Here is a 20,828-nt window from a genome sequence, read left to right as displayed (position 1 = left end):
TGTCAAGGTCAGAAGAAGCAACAAGGTCCTCAAGTTGCTTGCCAGCAGCACTTGGAGTGCCACTGCTACTGCAATTTGTGACAAGGTCAGAAGAAACAACAATTTCCTCAAGTTGCTTGCCTGGAGCACTTGGGGTGCTGACAAAGAAATCTTGTTCACTGGATGCAAAATAGTTGACTCAGTAGTAATCTATGCAGCGCTGGTGTAGTTGTTGTTGTTGCGATCCTCATCATGCTCCTATTGATAAGCAAACTCGTTTCGGTCCAAAGGGCCGATCACCACGGGCACAGGTTGGCCCTTGGTTACTTAAAGGCGCCACTTACCCGCCTTGTCATATCGAGCATCATAAGCACTTAGTATTTGTGCAAGAGCTGGTGCCGCCCGGCCTCTAACTGAGATTCTCCGCTCGATACCGCTGAGTGTCCGCGACTGCCGTTGCCGCTACTCCGTATGGAGCATTCCACTATCCGCAAACTGTGGACGCGCCCGGTAGCTCGCAGCTAAGCTTCTCGTTACAGCAATGACAACCACACAGATCGGGCTTCAAAGTTCCAGCCTGTGTGGTGCTCACAGCTATCCTGTGCCCTAGTGTAGTCTCACCATGTGACGCGCAGCGGAATAATATTCAGATCAGTCAGAATGCCGCTCTTCGAATAGCGATGGGCTCTCTTCCAGGATCTCATGTGGACCACCACCATCCGGAGACAAAGATGATACACGTGTGAAGGCACAACTACATGCTGTCTAAGCAGTATCTACTGTGCTGCTATCGCAGAGACCATCCCAATCAACATATTGGTGATAAGCATACACCGTCCAAAGATATTAGGGTGGATTTACACGATCTCCCTAAGGCAAGAGGTCAAGTGATACAAATGGGATAAAATGGGAGCAGCATAACACACAATAGTCTATGAGCCTGTTTCCAGAATGGTCTCTGGCCCTCAAAAATTTGCTTTTGATTATAAGGAACATTGCCATCATTACCATGAAATATTTTTTGGACTATGAATTCCCTTGTCCTGTTGATGTACAACATGAGGTAGCAATGCCCGGCACATTTTGACCTTTCATTCATGTTTATTTTACATGTGTGTGTATCAAGTTACCAACTTCATGCCTCCATACAATTCTTAACCGGCAAAAATTAAGCCAACCAAGCTTCTTAACTTGAGATGGAATTACAATGACAAAATGACATGCTGCATCCATCCATCAAAACATATCATCTGTCACCTTTCCTTGACGATTTTTTATTTGTTGTTATTGAAAGCTTTTCACATTGCGATCCTTTTTTTGGTCAATGGAGTTCAACGCCGGATTAAGTGACTGACTACCTTTAAGAAGTTGCTACAACATTTGGTTGAAAGTCTGTTCCCTTTGACGTCGCCTCTGGTTATGAAGAAAGAAAAAAAACCAAATACAACAACAACAGCAGCAGACAATAGAGCAGGAACAGAGGCAACTGTGGCAACAGCAACACAACATGCAACAGGAATTACACTCCACGGCACCACAAACAAAAGCGGGAAGACAACTTTCGCTCAATCCAGAGCAAGCAAAACACTACAAAATAACCAAAAAATAATGTACCAAAAAAAAAAACACTGAAAAACTGAGACACATTTTGGAGATTCGGAAAATCAAAAAACCAAAAAAATACACACACACTCACACTCAGCACTTACCTAACATGAAAAAAGTACACAGCAAACGTACTCGTACTCGTATTCGATGACTACGACGACGGGCAAAAGGTATCCAATCCAATAATAACAACAACAACAATCTATACGAATGCCTTGTCTTGCCTGGCAGACTGGGTATTCCTTTGGGAGCTCAGCAAGCACTCTGTCGCCGATGTAGCGTTACACAAAAGCCGATAAGAAACCACAGAAAAGAAAGCACTCACTGCCCACCAAAACACTGGGCACAGAATCTCCGCATAAGAATTTGACTAATTTTATAGCACAATCACACTGTGGGCAGCACCATAAAAACAAAATTTTTTCAGTTTAAATCGTTGAATATTTAGCTTAATTTTTGTTATATTACACTTTCTTTTGGATATTTATTTTTATTTTATTCTTTTTTCTTTCTTTCGTATTTTATTTTTCAAGGCAGTATTTTTCTTCCTCTTATTCTGCTTCTTCTTCCGAATTGTCGCACTTTCTTTCGTTAGACTGGATCAACACTACTCACTTTAACTAATAGCACTTCCGGATGGAACAACTTTGGGATTCCATTGGGGTTCTTTACACCAAATTCTCGATTCGTTCATCGACTTGGTACCAAAATGTTGGATTAAGATTTTTCAGTATTTGTAGTTTTTTTTTTTTGCTTCTTTTAAGCGATATTCTACAACACCGTGAGGAAGAAAATTTATATTATTGGTCGTTCGTGTGTTATATATAAATATATATAGATGGATGATGGATATACATCTATAGATGAGCGAGTGTATGATTATATGTTTGTGTGTATGTGTTGGTACGTAAAGAGCTGGACACCATCTTCGTTGTAGTATTTTTGCTAAATATTATTGAATATTTTCATTAATTACACTATTCTCGGGTTAGATCACACTAAATATGTTAAGTTTTCGTAGTTCTTTTTTCATAAAAACAATCGTGGTAATCTATGTGGGTATAATTGTATCCGCGTAAGTTAAAATGTGCGTTGAACGAATGAACGAATAAGAGAATAAATAACCAAACAACACCAAAACCGAGGGCCGACGGCCCCAAATCACTGGGCAGCAACGCAACGTAAGGTAGTGACGTAACGTATCAGCTGTTTTGTTCTAATGGCTTGAACGTACAATTTCTGGTACGCTTCGTTATAATTGTAACGCAAAAACTTAAATGGGGCGCACGACGAACAACAAGTGGCATGCCAATGAAATGTTTTGTTCAAAATGGAAGAAGAAATAAATAATGGAAAACATTAATTATTAGTAAATTTTTGACATAATTACGTAACTACAAACATAATGCAAAGCATCTCATTTATAAATATCTAAAGGCCATATTCACAATATACTAATCATCGCATGTCGAAACAATTAAAGGTGGTCTCATTTGTACATCAACCACAAATCATATGGTGTAATCCGCCATCTTGTCATCAAGCTGATCGACAATGTGCCAATACACACAAAGAAATTTGAGTGCGTGTGTGTATACGTGTGCATACATGAGCAGAGAATATGCTAGAAAGAAGAAAACAACATAGAGAATGCAAACAAAAATCTGTCATCTTAATACCGTCAAGCCCAAGATATATTCATTTACAGGTAGTGGCAGTTGCCCAACAACAAAATATTGAGTACACTATCTATCAAAATCAATGATTAGTGCAACTCTGATTTTGAGTATTTTACTAATTCGCGCCATTTTTCGTTGTTTATGTGTTCTGGTTCTTAACTGTTGGAAAGTACGAAGTAGTCACAACCATTATTTGTATTGCAACACTGTGTTCTCTATTCCCTTTTGTGTATATTAGTTTTTATCATTCTTTATTGTATTCGCTATTACATTGTACTCATATTCAAATTTACCAGTCAGTCTGGAATAAACTACAAATGAATTAACAACAGGTTATGGGCCCAGGCTCCGTTTTCAAGAAGACGCGTAAAGAATTAAATCGATTTTTATTTGCGAAGAGTACGGTTATGAAAAATAAATATGTCGGGCAACGTAATACGGATTGAGCCTTTAAATTCCCAGAATTACGATACATGGAAATTGCAAATTCGTGCAATTCTTATAAAAAATGACTTGTGGGCATATGTCAGTGGCGCATCACAATGCCCGTTAGCTGAAGCTGCCGAAATCGAGAAATGGAAGATCGCCGACCAGAAAGCTAGCGCGGATATTTTGTTATCAATGGCACCATCGGAATTGGGGCTCATATCCGAGTGTAAAACATCTAGGGATATATGGCTGAAATTGGAGTCCACATTCCAGTCGAAGGGGCCTGCCAGGAAGGCAACGTTACTAAAGCGTGTTGCTTTGGCACGTATGAAGGAGGGTGAGAGTGCTCGCGATCATATGAACGAATTCTTCGACGCAGTGACCAAACTCAAAGAAATCAATGTAACCATCGGAGATGATTTACTGGCCATTTTGCTTCTGTACAGCTTGCCAGACTCGTTCGAGACATTTCGATGTGCATTGGAGACAAGGGATGCACTGCCAACGCCCGATGTGTTGAGAGTGAAAATACTCGAAGAGGACCAATCACGTAAAGCAAAAACAGAACGAGATGAGCAAAATGCAATGTATGTAAGGCCAAAGAAAAACAACGTCAACGGAAAATTTGAAAGAGTGGCGAGAGAGGATAAAGTCGAAAATGCAAAGGCACAAAAGCAAAGGCAAAAACAGGGTTGTTTCAAATGTGGAAGATTTGGGCATTATGCCAGAAACTGCAGATCAAACGCAAACCATGCTGAGGAGAGCGAGGGCAGAAAAGAGAAGTCGCTGTTTAATTGTGTTGATGTGACATTAAATTGTTTTGACATCTCTAGCGAATGGTGTTTGGATAGCGGCTGCACCTCTCATATGAGCGCATACAAAGAAGGGTTTGTTAAAATGAAAAGCATAAGGAAAAGCTTATGTTTGGCAAACGGTGAGATGAGCGAAATATCTGGTATTGGTGACGTCAAAATAAAAGTTGCTAACAAAGGGCAAATGCAACCTTTTATAATAAGAGACGTAATGTATGTTAAAGATTTACGCACCAATTTGCTGTCCATCTCAAAACTGACGAATAAGGGATACCAGGTGCACTTCCATAGGGATGAAGCCTTTATAATGGACGGTAAAAATGAAGTTTGCAGAGCAACTCGTAAAGGTAATCTTTACTTTATAAACTCGATTGACTCTGTTAATTCAGCTGAAGAGAAAATAGGTGAGATCGACCTGTGGCACCAGAAATTAGGCCATCTTAATGAACATGATTTGAAATTGCTTGCCGATACTAAGGGCGCACATGGGATTGAAATCAAGAAAGGCCAACGATTGTCAACATGTGCGGTGTGCTTGAGTGAGAAACAGACACGAAATAGTTTCAGCAGTCGAGGTGATAATCGTACCAGTGAATTATTGGAAGTGGTTCATAGTGATGTCTGTGGCCCCATGAGAGTTAATTCACATTCGAACGCAAGGTACTTTGTCACTTTCATCGACGACTATTCTCGATACTGTGAAGTCCATTTCTTGAAGCAGAAATCTGACGTGCTGGGTGCTTTTAAGAAATTTAAGAGTTCATCGGAACTATTAACTGGCGAAAAGATTAAATTTCTCCAATCGGATAACGGCACCGAATATCTAAATAAAGAATTCAATGATTACCTGGAAAAGGCCGGCATTAGACGAAGGTTGACGGCACCTCATACGCCGCAACAAAATGGTGTGTCGGAGAGGAAAAACCGGACGTTGCTAGAGATGGCTAGGTGCATGATGAAACAGGCAGGAGTACCTCCGGTATTTTGGGCGGAGGCCGTAAACACCGCTAATTATTTAAGAAATCGATGTCCCACTAGATCATTGAATGGAAAATTACCAATAAAAATTTGGACAGGTAAGACTCCATCGATTAAACACTTGAGAACTTTTGGCACCCGGGCATACGTTTTGATCAAGGATAAGACGAATGGGAAATTGGATTCGCGTTCTGATGAATGTATTTTGGTGGGTTACTCTGAAGAGGCGAAAGCATATCGTTTGTGGTCGCCAAAGAAACGTCATGTAATTATTAGCCGTGACGTCAAGTTTACAGAAGACTTTTATGGAGAAGCGTTTGAGCCAATAATCAGAGAAGACTTGGAGCCACAATACGAGTATGAAATGCCAATAGGAGAACAGGAGTACCCGGAACAGCGAGAACGACAGTCCCAGACATCATCTCAAAACGCGAATGATACATTTCAGACCCAGAACACAAATGCTGACGCCATAGAGGATAGTGAAGAGGACATGGATGATTTCGAGGGGTTTGAAGATTGCGAATTCATTAATGCCGTTTTTAACGACGAACCTACTACCTGTGGCGAGGCGATGAATTCCCCAGATGGTCTCAAATGGCGACTGGCAATTGAAGACGAATTTTTAGCACAGATATTAAATGGTACTTGGGAAATTACCGAACAACCAGATGACAAGAAGGTGATTGCCAATAGATTCGTTTTTCGCACTAAAATGGACGATAAGAAGAAAGCTCGTCTAGTCGCAAAAGGGTGCTCCCAACGGCCAGGGGAGGATTTTTCGGACACCTACTCACCCGTCGTTCGATCGTCGACCATTCGACTAATGTCTGCTGTAGCTGTCGAAAATGACCTGGAAATCCATCAGATGGATTTTGTGACAGCATACCTGAATGGAGATCTTAAGGAAAGAGTCTTCATGCATGTACCTGATTATTTGGAGGAAGTCTTGCACAAATTGTCACGAGGAGAAACGGTTGGAACAAGCAAGGAGAAGAATCAGAAAGCCGTTGAAATTGCGGAAGCGTGGCTCAGGAATTTGAAGAAATATAAAAATCCAGTATGCAGACTCGTCAAGGCAATATATGGTCTACGACAATCAGGCCTACTGTGGTACCAGAAACTGAGTCACAGATTACAACAACTTGGATTAATACCATCGAAACAGGACCCTTGCTTATTCATAAACAGGAAAGGTGAGAAGATCACGCTAGTCACTGTTTACGTTGATGATTTATTAATAGCCACGGACGATAAGGAACAGCTATGCCACATAAAGAAGTCTTTGGCAGAATCCTTTGAGATGAAGGACCTTGGGAGGGTCAGCAGATGTTTGGGCATAGAATTTGACCAGGATTTGGAGAATGGTCAAATGTCATTAAAGCAGAAGGAATATACCGAATCCGTTCTTGCACGTTTCAACATGCAAAATTGCAAACCGGTTGTGACACCTTTAGAACAACAATGTAAATTGGATAAGCCTTTAGAACCTGATGCGACAATAATGCGAAAACATCCTTACCAAAGCTTGATCGGTGCCCTTATGTATTTAGCAGTCAGCACTCGGCCTGATATAGCGTACGCCGTAAATTTCTTAAGCCAGTTTAATTCGAATTACAATACTGAACATTGGAAGGCCGCCAAGAGGGTATTACGCTATCTTAAAGGGACGATCGATCATGGACTAAAGTATACCAAAAGCAACATTCAATTGTATGCGGTTGTGGACGCTGATTGGGGTTCCAATCTCTCCGATAGACGCTCCTACTCAGGATTTGCCTTCATAATGTCTTCCGGAGCAATCAGTTGGGAAGCTCGAAAACAGAGGACTGTGGCTTTATCGAGCACAGAAGCAGAGCTCCTTGCTATTACAGAGGCTTCAAAGGAGGCCTTGTATCTTCGACGAATCTTTGAGGAAATCAGACTGCCGAAAAACTGCATTACGATCTTCAACGACAGTCAGAGTGCCCAGAAATTGATACAAAGCGTCGGATACCACTCTCGTACCAAGCATATCGACGTCCGACATCAGTTCTTGCAACAGTACCGAAATTCTGGTTATATTAAATTGGAGTACAAGAGGACCGAAGATATGACAGCTGACGTACTCACGAAGGGCCTTGGTTCCAGTAAGCATCAACAACATATTCGAGAACTGGGCGTGGCCGAGATTCTATAGAGGACGTCCTACTTCGAGGGGAGGTGTTGGAAAGTACGAAGTAGTCACAACCATTATTTGTATTGCAACACTGTGTTCTCTATTCCCTTTTGTGTATATTAGTTTTTATCATTCTTTATTGTATTCGCTATTACATTGTACTCATATTCAAATTTACCAGTCAGTCTGGAATAAACTACAAATGAATTAACAACATTAACTATAATACACACACACACACACAACCAAAACTCTTTGACAGATAGTGCACTTCGCGAGAAAAAATTGTACTCAGCTGTTTATGGTACACTACCTGGTAATTATGTTATGGTCAAACCTGTCCTGCTGTTATCAGCTGTTCGCGTGAGACCACCTTTTTTTAATACGCCTTGTAATCATGGTTAAATTAAGAAGGTTGGGTCACTTGCCCAACAACAAAGAAATCAACGACACAACGCTGTGACGATGGTGGCGCAAATTACCACTAGGCTGTCAAATTTCGGGACACTTCTCAATTGACATTCTAGTTTATTTGCATTATCATGTGTGGCAGCCACAAGATCAAAAGATTTATAGTCATAAACGTGTAAATTATAAATTAAAATGTGAAAAAAGCAACATAATGTGAACAAATTTTAAAATCCAAACCCAAAGCGGATTTAACAAGGTGGTCTCACGCGAACAGCTGTTAACAGCCGGCCAGGTTTGACGGTCATGAATGAAGAGTGGGCTGGTGCTTAGGCAGCATGACTTCGGATTCTTGATAGGGGCCCAGACAGGCCATTGCAACGTCAGTCTTAACATCAAGTTGAAAGCAGGGAGAGGCAGACTTATGCAGGATATAGGACGATGAGGAGAAGTTAGGGACGGTCGGACATCTTTTGTATCACTGCCCCACAAATGCAGTATAATAGGTGAGGACCTCTTTTCGTGCCTGGATTCCCTTTAGGCACTTAGTCTCATATCATTCTGGAGTTGTGTAGAGATCTGAATTGGTTGACTGGATCATGTTCTCATCAGTGAGAGTTCTTCTGCCTTGTACCGTACTGTTTTGTATATTTATCTGTTTTTCTCCGTCTTCTTTTTCTCTTCACCATTCCTCTAGGGCGAACACGGTAGATCTAAAGGCCGAAAACACAATGAGCGCGTTGAGCGTTGCGTTAAAAAAGTCTATGCAAAAAAATCCCATAAAAGCAACGCTCAAAAGTTAAACAATTTTTAACCTTGACGAGTAAAATCGAGCGTCATTTGGTGTTTCCATACGTGAAACGTCAAAGTCAAATATTATTTTACTTTTGAGCGTTGCTTTTGTGGGATTTGTTTAAAAAGTTGCAAAAAAGCTCAACGCGCTCATTCTGTTTCGGCCTTATGGCCCTTCAATCTAACCTACCCCCCTCCCATGTTGGTGGGTATAAAAAGAAAGCAGTTAATATGCAAAAATATAGTATTTGCATACATTTCTGAAAAGTATGTTACCGCCTATTAAATTTTTGTGCACTGCAGACAAGTTTATTCAAACACTTTTATTCAAAAAAAAAAAAATAATAATTTGCCTTCATTTTTCCGTTTTTTGTACTATTTACTACTCTTAATTTCATCACTGCAATGAAGCACATATACGGAGTGTATACAGTACCAATTATCTATATTAGAGCACGCAGTGTAAAAACGACAATATTTTATATGATTGGCAACGCCATATTTTTATGCTGGTTTCCGTTGTAAATTATGAATTTTTTTAACAAAACCCTTAAAGGAATTGGTTACAGAGATGAAATACATTTTGTACTTGCCCTTGTTTGGATGAAATGTTGGAAGTATATAAAAGCCAACAACCCTTTTATTTAATTTAAAGCCAAAATTCATTGACTTGTTAAAAAGATTGCTTTTGCACACTTGAACAATCAATCACCAGTATCGAATGGAGAGACTCACTGAGGCGACAAAGCCTATTGCTTAAAACTGTCAGCCTTATTCACAAAACATAATGTTAATTTGAAATAGTTTTATTTATCAGTTCTACAAATGAAATCTGTCAAATAAACATATTTAAAATCTACATTAAGTTTTGTGAATATGGCCGTAAGTGCCTGTGATACTGGATCTGACAAAGGCGAGTTATAAATAGTCCACAATGACCATAATGGTCCTGCGGCGATCCGAAGCAAACTTGCTCACCTGCGAAGCTTGACAAAATAGCTGTTTTTACATACAAATACGTGGCTACAATAACAACAAAGATTGGTTTAAGTTAATGTAATGCAGCGTTACACGTCACGTGTCTTCTAATTGGATGTATTCCATGTGTACTATTCAGGTCTTTAGTCAAACACAAACAATTGTAATGGAAATTGCCATGTTTTATGCAGGAATTGTTAAATTGATACAAATACATCATTTTCTTTACTAGCGTTCAATTCATGTATCTATTAACATCTCAAATTAATTTTTTGATTAATCGATATCTTATATTGGTAATTATCGACTGATATCGATACTTCTCACATTTTCATGCCGTCAGCTGTTTTCTCCCAATTGGCTAGTTTAATTGTCAGTTTCTCCATACATGACATATATATTCCAATACCTTTTTGTGTCAGACCAGTTCGATCTTCGCTCAATAGCGCTCCGCGAGTTTCCGAGAACGCCAACGTTTCCATTGTGGTAGTAGTGTGTGAGAGGGTTGAAGAAAAAGACGGGGGATCGGGCTAAAGTGCAGAAAACAAAGAGAAAATCAGTCTACACCTCCGCCCTGATGGCATAAAATTCAATAAATTTTGATAAAACTTCATTCTAATTTTAATAAAAACCTTTAGAAACGAAAGTGTAAGTGTTAAACTAAAATGATTCATAGAAATTACGTAAGAGAACATGAAAATATTAAGTGGAAATATTGACAAGAAATATATACCAAAAATGAAGCCAATGGCAAAAGTAAAAAAAAATATGATGATGGTGATGTTGGATGATTTCATCGTTCAGCGGTCATTGGTGGTGGAGAATAAACAGCAGAAGCAGATAAAAAGAAATACATACGTATATGATCATGCATAAAAAGAAATGGAATAAGTTATTAATAAATAAAAGTGTATGAAATTGTGGTGATTGAATCTGAATTCAAAGTTTTTATTCATTTTTACATTTATCAACCAGCAGCCATAGACACACCACAATTGTTTCCCTCAATCTGTGTGTATTGCAAAAGAAGTGGTGAATGGTGTGTTCGTATGTGTTTGTGCTACGGTCGAGTATGTGGTATTTACACATGTGTGTTGTTGGTGTAGTAAGTAGTAGTACGTGCTGCTAGTATTTACGGTTCATGAGAGACTTGGTCATATTCGTCTTTTGGCCCGCAGAACGAGTTAGAACGCCCACGTTTCCCTCTATGCTCTACAAAATACAATCACTTTAATGTTGGTTGGTGGTGTTATTGCTGTTATGTTTTATTGATGTATACAATGCCTAGTGAGTTTGTCTGTATGCCTGTCCATCAGCTTCCACATGCAAATACGCCTCTTCCTTTGTTCTACGAGTGCAGTTCTCAATATTTCAAAACACGAATGCCCAACGTATCTATATTTCAAAAGCAAACATATATTTGCATGAGGTGTAGTCAACAAAGAAGGCCTTGATGCATTGAAATGTTTTAGATCTTCAGTAAATGACACCAGTAAGGCAGGTCGGCGTTGGGCCCATAGACACTTAAATTAAATGAGATGATTTCATACACAAAAAAGGTCATAGCGAACCCCTGACTGAATGGGGCGCTCAAAGTTAAAGGAAAGGAAGATAGTATTTTAACTAAATTACAGCAAACTTCAGGTGGCACATACCTTGGACTATATCCATATTAAACCAGCCCTATCCTCATCAATCTTAATCTATCACCGTGCGTTCCAATCAGGCATGTGATGACGGACACTATATGTGATTTGTTTTAGCCAATGACAGTATAGCGATAGACCTCGCAGTTGCTATTAACGTTGGGGTCTGAAGACATGATGTTGTTGTTGTAGCTACACATATACATATGAAACAAGCTTGATCCGGTTCAGTGGGGCAGATCGACGGGGAATGTTATGGCCAATAACTCGACTTGTATCACAAGCACAAAATATTTAAGCAGGAGTCGGTTCTGCCCGGTCTTTTACTTAGACTCTCCACTGGATGTCGCTGATAGTTCACGACTGTAGTTGTATCTTTTTCCTATACGGAGTACCCCACAATCCATCTGGGAGCAACCTAGCGCAAACGTTAGCATGTCCGCCTATGACACTGAACGCCTGGTCTCGAATCCCGGCGAGAACATCAAAAAAAATTTTAGAGGTGGTTATTTCCTCCGCGACATTTGTGATATCACAGGCAATCAATATTTAAGCAGGAGCCGGTGCCGCCCAGTCTTTTACTGTGACTCTCCGCTGATAATCCTCGACTGCAGTTGCATCTTTTTTCCTATACGGGTTATCCCACTATCCATCTAGAGGCGTTCTAGCGCAAAGGTTAGCGTGTCCGCCTATGACGCTAAACGCCTGGTTTCGAATTCTGGCGATAACATTTGTGACGTAATCCCACAAATGCGACACTCCGTTCGGACTCAGCTATAAAAAGAAGCTCCCTTATGAGGTCTTTTCTTGATATGTGAGAAGTTTGCGCTGTTATTATTGGAATGTTCATGGGCAAATTTGCATTAGCAATACATTTTGATTTTAGCTTCTTTTATTGCCGTTCCAATCGTCACCATCGTATTGTAGTTCCAACGGGTCACAGTACTTTTTTTTATAAATGTCTCACAAATGGCCCACCGGGGCGATCGGTCGTATAGACCGGGACGAGCTTCCTCATCTATAAGATCTTAACGAGGATCGCCACCTCCACATGAAAATGTGTCTACAACAACAGCAACAATGCCTAACCATGTCATGTCCTGAGTTTGTATAGGGCATTGCATCCGTAGCTGTTAAAAAAGAAGAAGCTCCCTTATCCCCACAGCAGCAGTTGCAGCATTCTGTGCAGTCACTGAGTCAAGAGACTGCGATGTACAGATAAACCTTTCTTTGAATCCGGCTGAGTATTGTTGATGTGCTGTCCACCAGAACGCAACACCATATAGCATTATAGGTATGACTAGAAAAACTTATGGACAGTAAATGACACGTGGTCCAAACCCGCAATGATTGTCAACTAGGCCCCTTGCAGGTACCAAATTTGACATCGCCGGGCATATTAAAATACAATGTTTAGGTTGGCAAGGTTACCCGAGAATGGAACAAGAAACTACGACCAGAATGACATTATGAACCAGTACCCATGGACCCCATAATTCGATAAAGTGGAAGATGGTATCTTTCAACTTGATGTTAGTATTTGGAAAAGAAATCACTAATATATGGAACGCAAACTATGGACGTTAAAAGAAAGCAATTTTTTTTAATTTACATATGTACGAGGGTTGCCTTTTATATTTCGGGATTAGAGAGGACAAAAACAAATATTAATTATCGAAAATACCTTTTTTTACTTTTTTTTATTCCCCATTAAGATCTTTACACATTTGCATGCGTTTGAACCAATTGTCGAAGCACTTTTGCCCCTCTGAAAGAGGTATCTCCAAAACATGCATTCTGAACGCATCAACCGCTTGTTCAGGTGTCGAAAAACCTTGATCTCTCATTTTATTTTTTATGTACGGGAACAAAAAGAAGTCATTCGGTGCCAAGCCAGGACTATAGGGCGGATGATTCATCAAATCGATGTTTTGAGTGCTCAAAAATGCAATTATTTAGTATTTTTGGAGCGTTTCTTTTGACCAATCGACACGAGCCTTTTTTGATCGATTGACAAATTGTGTGGGTTCCAACGTGAACAAATTTTTTGACGTTCAAATGTTCATGCAATAATGAATGTATGCTGGTCCCACTAATGCCTAGGATTTTCTTAATCTCACCATAGGTCCCAGGAAGATCTTGCAACATCAGTTGGCACACAGCATCAATGTTTTTTTTTAACAACAACTATATTTGAACGACTTTCACTAAATTCGTCTTGGAGTGAACTACGGCCTTGGTTGAATTCACCATATGATAAACTCTAGTCCTTGATGGGGCTTCATCGCCAAAAATTGAATTAAGTTCGTCGATACACTGTTGATGAGCTATCAACGTCGAAAGTTGTAAAAAATAATCGCACGAAAATGTTCACGATTTAATTCCATTTTTTGGGCGAGATGAATCTTTTAAGTTACTGTAAACACAAAAATAGCGCTCGTATGACAAAACGTTCTTTACTATAGAGCAGATTGCAACTCAAGGGTTGTCCAATCCCGAAATTTAAAAGGCAATGAATGTCTTACAACTACATCATGCCGTGTAATAGCGGCTTTATTATTTTTCGATTCGATCCAGTTCCATCAAGCTGTTGGAGATGAAATTACAAATATTTGTGGTGTGCTCTGTTTGCTTTTAGTTGCGAAAATCAATACTGTTTCACGTTACTTTTTTAAATAAAAGATTTTATAATTATGATAAAATTTCAATAAAATTTTCATGTTATTGAAATTTTTGTAGTGTTTCAAAAAAGCAATCACAAAGTCATGTATTCTTCGCTGTGAATCACCAGCCAGCTTAAAAGGTGAAGTTTTTGCTTAAAATTTATTCATTTATTCTCTTATTTTTCCTATACCAATCCTCGTGTACCTTTAATGGTTTTATCAACCACTTTACAAACGCAACTCGTCTTCAAAGCATCAACACTCTTTGTTTCGATTCCATGTGTCTGTCGAACATTAATATATGTGTGGCTCCTGAAAATACAAAAAAAACGCTGTCAAGAGATTATTGCATTGAATGTTTAAAATGTTCCTTTCATTCTTTATCATCATCATCGTCGCCGTATTTACGCCAGATGTATGTATTTTGCGGGGGCTATTAATAGCATGTAGAGTCTAAACGTCACCAAACAATCCAAAGGTTTTGATTGTTTTAAAATTTTTTATTTTATTGATGCATTACGGTGAGGTCGCCACGGGTGAGGGGTTAACACAAAAGTGTCAAATCGGAAATCAATTCGTGTTTATGTATGGTGTTGCCATTTAATTAAGGAAATTATTATTCCCATATGTAATTGGAAATTTTCATAATTCATCACGTTCTACCCATATACAATGGATTGGCACGTGAGCTGTATGCTGTATTGCTTTAGGAAATGGACTTTAGAACTTTTAATTGGAATCTCAAAAACAAAAAAAAAAAATGGTTGGCGACACTGATGTAAAAAGTGGAAATTGCATTGTTTTGTATGCAAAGGCTGGTACTATGTTCGTTTTTCGCAGTTTCTCATGTTTTTCGAGATTACTTTTTTGAAACGCTTGAAAAATCTTAATTATACCATAAGACTTTTATTAACACTTTTTCATAATTGACATTCTATTGCAGCATATTGTCCGACTATTGACCATTTTGTTCAATGCTTTCTATTCAAATAATAAGTATTGAGGGAAGGTCCTACCGCATGGAATCAGACAGTTTTTTCACTTCAAAATTTATCTAAATTAAATTAGTTAATTGCGTGTAAAATTGCTTAACAGTGTTCTGCTAATATCAGTTACAGAGGGCTGTTAGGTCAGTGTGTCTCCACTATTTAAATTCGGAATTTATCTTCACTCACATAAAAATTAGCAAAAGCTAACATAGTACCAACCTTAAGGCTGGTACTACGTTTTTTTGGGGGAAAAATTTCCCTAAATCGTTCTTTCAGTGTTTTGACAAGGTTACCACATTTGATTTTTTTTGGTTTCTTTGGCCAAAATGTTGCCATTTACATACAAAAATTAATATGGCACCCACAAATTTATATTTTTGTACAAATAGTTTATTTATGCATCCACAAATAATATTTTTTTCCACTCCGAGTAAATACATGTGAGCAAGATCACTAACACTAACAAACACTTAGTTACAATTAGAAGTTTGGCGATAGCGTTTAGTTTATGTAAGAAAAAGACTTGTTTCGCAGCGACAGTGGTTGTCGTCTTTTGGGGTGTCGTGAAATGTAAATTTCCCCTAGATGAAAAAACAAGTTATGACGAAATGAACATAACTTGTTTTTTCATCTAGGAGTTTCACCGCAAAACCCGAATAGTACCGAATAGTACTTTAAAGTGAAAATGTTTGCAAAAAAAAAATTCTGCCAATGAGACTCCATTCATTTGGTTCTGTAAGCAGGCCTTGAGATCAATGTTTTTAAGAAGATTATTCTACAAATGATTTGTTATAGGAATTTCATTTGAGACGCGCATCATTGTTTGGATGAGGGTGGGTGAGTTTTTTGGTGAAAGTATGAAGTATAGAGAAATAAAAAACGGGGCTAATTTTCTTGTCTAATAACAAAGGTTGTCTTTAAGGTGTGTAAATTTTCAACACTTATGCTATATTTATCATAGATATATCGAACTAAAATAGCTGCAAGGCATCGTTTTGATATTCGAAATCTCTCCCTACATCCGAAGAACCCATTTTCTTCGTAAGATCCAAGGATCCAGGAAGAGGTTGCAAAGGAATTTTCTCGAATGGGAAAAATCTCTCCAAACTCAAAGGCAAATTACAGGAAAGCTATAAGTATGATCTCTTAACAAGCTTAAAATAATAGAGAAAGGAACAGGTGGATAAATTGTGTGTCCCGTAGCATAAATATAAGGGTGAAAGTGGCACAGGGCACGCCGCCACAGGGGGCATTTTATCGTCACTCCTATGGACCACCATAAATTACCTATTATAGATGCTGACTGAGGAGGGATTTGAACCCGTCTGCTACGCAGACGACGTTAAAATACTTCTAAGAGGTAAGGATTCGAATGAGCTATTTCAGAGGGGCCGAAAGGGTCTTGCATATGGCATATGACTGGGCTAAAACCAGAGGTCTCAATGTTGACCCAGAGAAGACTGAAATATGTCTGTTCAAGAGGAAGACGAAGGTGGGCAAATTTAACGCACCAAGTTTCCTCAATAAGACGATTCCGATATCTAACAAAGTCAACAACTTTGGTGTGATCATGGATAGGAAACGTAATTGGAAGTGTCACATTTAAAAGCGTACTGAGAAGGCTCGCAGATGTTGGGCACTATGTAGACGGGCCGTAGGCTCGAAATGGGGCCTGAACCCGAGGAAAGTCCACTGGCTCTACAGGAGAGTTATTAGACCAATAATTATTTACGCCTTAGTAGTTTAGTGGACTGCTATGGAGAAAAAGTGCAACATAAGGACAATACAACTGGTTCAGAGAACATGTTGTCTTGGCATAGGCGGAGCGATGAGGATCACGCCCACTAGGGCACTCGAGACTATTCTAGATATCCAACCCATTGACATACAGATTAAGTGTGAGGCAGCAACTGCGGCTATGAGACTTAAGACCATCCCGGTATAATCGAGGCGACGATAGGAAGGAAGGGAAGAGGTTTCCGATCGGATAGCTGAGATGAACCTTGAAGTTATGTGCGAGGCACTGTTGCCAGAGGCACAGTCTTGGATTGACGGAACCCTAGTATTGCCATCTGAAAGATTATTTTACACGGATGTATCAAACCTAGAGGACAGAGTGGACCTGGGGGTTTACATTGAGAACCCAGGAACGGGTTCTGTAGGCGGAGATCCGGGCGATCACGGAATGCGTGAAGTGGTGTGGTGCTAACACGAAGACCTCGAGTGTGAACATCTTTACCGACAGTAAAATTGGCATAAGGGCAATAACAACCAGGACGGTAAGGTCAAGAACAGACTTGCAGTGTAAGGAGGAGATTAACGGCTTATCTGAGAATGGGAAAATCCGCATCGTTTGGGTGCCGGGCCATAACGGAGTAAGGGGAAATGACTGACAGAGGACTGCCGTCAATAAACTTGGTTAACCCGAAGCCTTTCAGGTCGACGCATTCCGAGTGAAGGGAGTGGGCGACGAATGCGGAACGGTCGGTAGGACGGCGAAAATCTTATGTGGGGATCCAGATCGTGAGAAGACGAGGCTATTACTGAAAGGAAGCAAGAAGGCGGTCAGTATAGCTATTGGTATCATAACGGGACACATAGGACTACGAGCTCACTTATGTAAAATCGGTGCGGTAAGTGATAGCATGAGGGCATGCGGGGAAGATGGTGAGACATTGGAGCATTTCCTATGTCATTGCCCGCCTTTCGCATCTAACCGATAACGACACTTTGGTGGGGACACAATGCCAGACATGAACCAACTTAGGGGAGTGGTATTGTAAAGAATTAAGGATTTTGTAAGTAACACGGAATTTCTAACTTAAAATATTCTTTTTAGAGGTTACTTTATGGTTTTTAGAACGCACAACACAAGCCGATTATTAGCTTAGGTGTATGTCCATAGTGGCATGGGGCGGATAAATATCTGCACCCTCTTTTCAACCTAACAAGCAAACCAAATCTATGGAACTTAAACACTGATTCCAATGTCAAAAGAATGATTTTAATTTGGCTTTTGACCTATAACCAAACATAAAAAACCCATCAAGGAGGCATTGTTGCGGGAATGTTTTGGTTTAAATATACCACAATGAATTCACAGACGGAAGTGCCAACAATAAAATAAACTGGTATTGAAATTTAGAGTTTATGGAGAGAGAGTAATTAAAATTTATCATGTTCATATACCTATTAACGATTTTGGTAAATCTGCAGTTTGTTAGTAAATCAAAAAAAAACATGAAAAACATAATAAGTAGATATTTATATTCTAAAATATAAACCATAAATTAATGCTAGGTTGTTTTAAATCGGAAGAGCTACTTGGTCACACACTGCTTTGCCAACAACAAAGTTGTTGGCAAAGCAGTGTGTTACTCAATTTCATTGGTTGTTTTCTGTTTATTTTTCTTTTTTTTGTTTGCACGCTGGCAAACTCATCAAGATTTCGTACGAAATAACGTTAAGTCACATATATGTATAGCAGCAGAGTGATATGAGTCATACGTCAATCCCAGCCAATACGTTGCTACTATACATACATACATACGCGACATTCATTCAATATCAACAACACAACAAAAACATGCACACCGTTTAAAATTAATTTACAAAAGTGAGCGAAAAAAAAACAAACGAATCGCCTCACAGTAATGGTCGAAAATGAAATCATGGGTGATGGACTGCATATATACATGCATATATACATACATATAAGTGCATTTGGGGTTTAATGGAGGATTCACCTACTAGGACTACACATCATGGGCGTTAGAAGAAAGCAATTTTGTAATTTGTTTCACACCTACATACAAACAATTTTTATGTGCTCATTCACTGAACATCTTTAATTGGTTATTTGAGATTTTATCGCCTGTGTGTTTGATGAGAGTCTCAGGTTAGACAATGAATGCGAGAGAGGGAGAGAGTTTTAATATCGAGACCGAAGAGATCTTTAAGACTTATTGCCTTGGCATTGCTTAGGCTTTAATAGGCAAATAATAACAAAGGAATTTGCTGTTATTTTTATTGATTTTTTATAAACTTTAAATAGACCTTCATTGTTTTATTTATAAAGGGAGATTTTTTAGCAACACTGGTTTACACAGCTCACGCTCGTTTCGTGTTTTGTTTCACTGTCAAACATCTTCCTGGAAAAAAGCCGAGAAGGACAAATCCACACCTACCATCTCTTTGTTTACTACAAAGCCGCTTTCGATACTCCTTTACGTTCATAGGTATTTCAAGCCATGTCTGAGTTTGTATCCCTGCAAAATTAATAAGACTATGCAGTATGACACTTGCTAATACGCGTTCCTCAGTAAGAATGCCACTTGACAATCCCATGGCAGCCGGTTCTACGCACCGGGTTGACCCGATGAAGTCCTTCATCGGCAAGGGCTGGCGCCTCTGTACACAACACACTGCTACTGTATGAGTAAGAATTATTTCTAGAATTTCTTTGCATTGCATATCAAATGGATAGTTTGTGTCTCGACTTAGTCCTTCAAGATGGATTGCCTTTAATTTGTTGATAAAAAATATCCCTAGCCGATTGAAAATTGTTTAAGTACTAACTGTTGTTCATGGTTTGTTAACAATATGATCGACAGACAGACAGGCGGACGAATTGTGAATTCTCTTATGACTAATAACTTTTTGTTTGCAAATTGATTCATAGATCTTTCTTTCTTTGGCATTGCAGCTGTCATTGTTGTGTGAAGTCGCTTCCGTTGCAATTCAATACAGGTTTTTATTGAATATTAAAAAAGTACAAAAATAATTACATACATGGACAAAATATAAATAAACATTTTTCCAACAATAGCTGTTATTTTGGTATTCAAAGAAAAAAATGTTTTTTGAGGTAAATGAACGAATGTGTATTTCATAAAAAAATTGGAAGGTATGCCATAAACAATGAACCACCAGTAAGGAAAGGAAACAGTCGGGCGGAGCAAACTCTACCCTACACCACTGTGTCTGCGTACTATTTTTAATACATAGAACCTACATTGCAATCTAGTTAGACTTTAATTTTGCATATCTACTGAAATATCGAATGGAACCTTGCAAGATTTACTTACGATAGGACTTGAATTGTATATATAAATGAAAGATATAAATGGGATTGTTCAATTGTGTATAACAAAATATTGGTCTTTTTAGTAGCTATATCTAAAAATAAGCCAAATTGAAGAATGATGTCGAAGGGCCTAACACAACTCACTGTCCCAAATTTCAGTAAAATCGGCGGATCGGTTTATATGACAGCTAGATCCAAATCTGGGCCAAATTGAAGTAGTTCTTCAAGGGGCCTAACATAACTCACTGTCCCAAATTTTGGCAAAATCGGACAATAAATGCTCCTTTTATGGGCCCAAAACCTTAAATTGAGAGATCGGTCTATATGGCAGCTATATTCAAATTTGGACCGATCTGGGCCAAATTGAAGAAGGGTGTCCAAGGGCCTCACATAACTCAGTGTCCCAAATTTCAGTAAAATCGGATAAAAAATGTGGCTATTATGGGCCTAAGACCCTAAATCGGCGGATCGGGCTATATGGCAGCTTTATCCAAATCTAAATCCATCTGGGCCAAATTGAAGAAGGGTGTCCAAGGGCCTATCACAACTCAATGTCCCAAATTTCAGTAAAATCGGATAATAAATGTGGCCTTTATGGGCCCAAAACCTTAAATCGGCGGATC

At 39.1% G+C, this 20,828-nt stretch overlaps 1 protein-coding gene across 2 annotated transcripts in view; it reads right to left on the bottom strand.

The window, feature by feature from the left end:
* LOC106083860 (serine-rich adhesin for platelets) overlaps positions 1-2,702 on the bottom strand; it is a 299,438-nt gene extending 296,736 nt beyond the window's left edge. Inside the window, exons 1-2 of one of the 2 annotated variants that reach the window (XM_059366835.1) lie at positions 2,564-2,702; positions 1,689-2,358 (exon numbers count right to left, since the gene is read on the bottom strand). The gene's annotated coding sequence lies outside the window, so the exon portion shown is untranslated. Of the gene's footprint in view, positions 1-1,688 lie in introns of both variants that reach the window. The other variant, XM_059366836.1, reaches the window with a different exon arrangement.
* Between the last annotated feature and the right edge of the window lie 18,126 nt (positions 2,703-20,828).

The sequence above is a fragment of the Stomoxys calcitrans genome, chromosome 4 (assembly GCF_963082655.1).
Source record: "Stomoxys calcitrans chromosome 4, idStoCalc2.1, whole genome shotgun sequence".
Classification (NCBI taxonomy): domain Eukaryota; kingdom Metazoa; phylum Arthropoda; class Insecta; order Diptera; family Muscidae; genus Stomoxys; species Stomoxys calcitrans.
The sequence above is the reverse complement of the archived record's forward strand: the minus strand, read 5'-3'. Positions and strand labels throughout refer to the sequence as shown.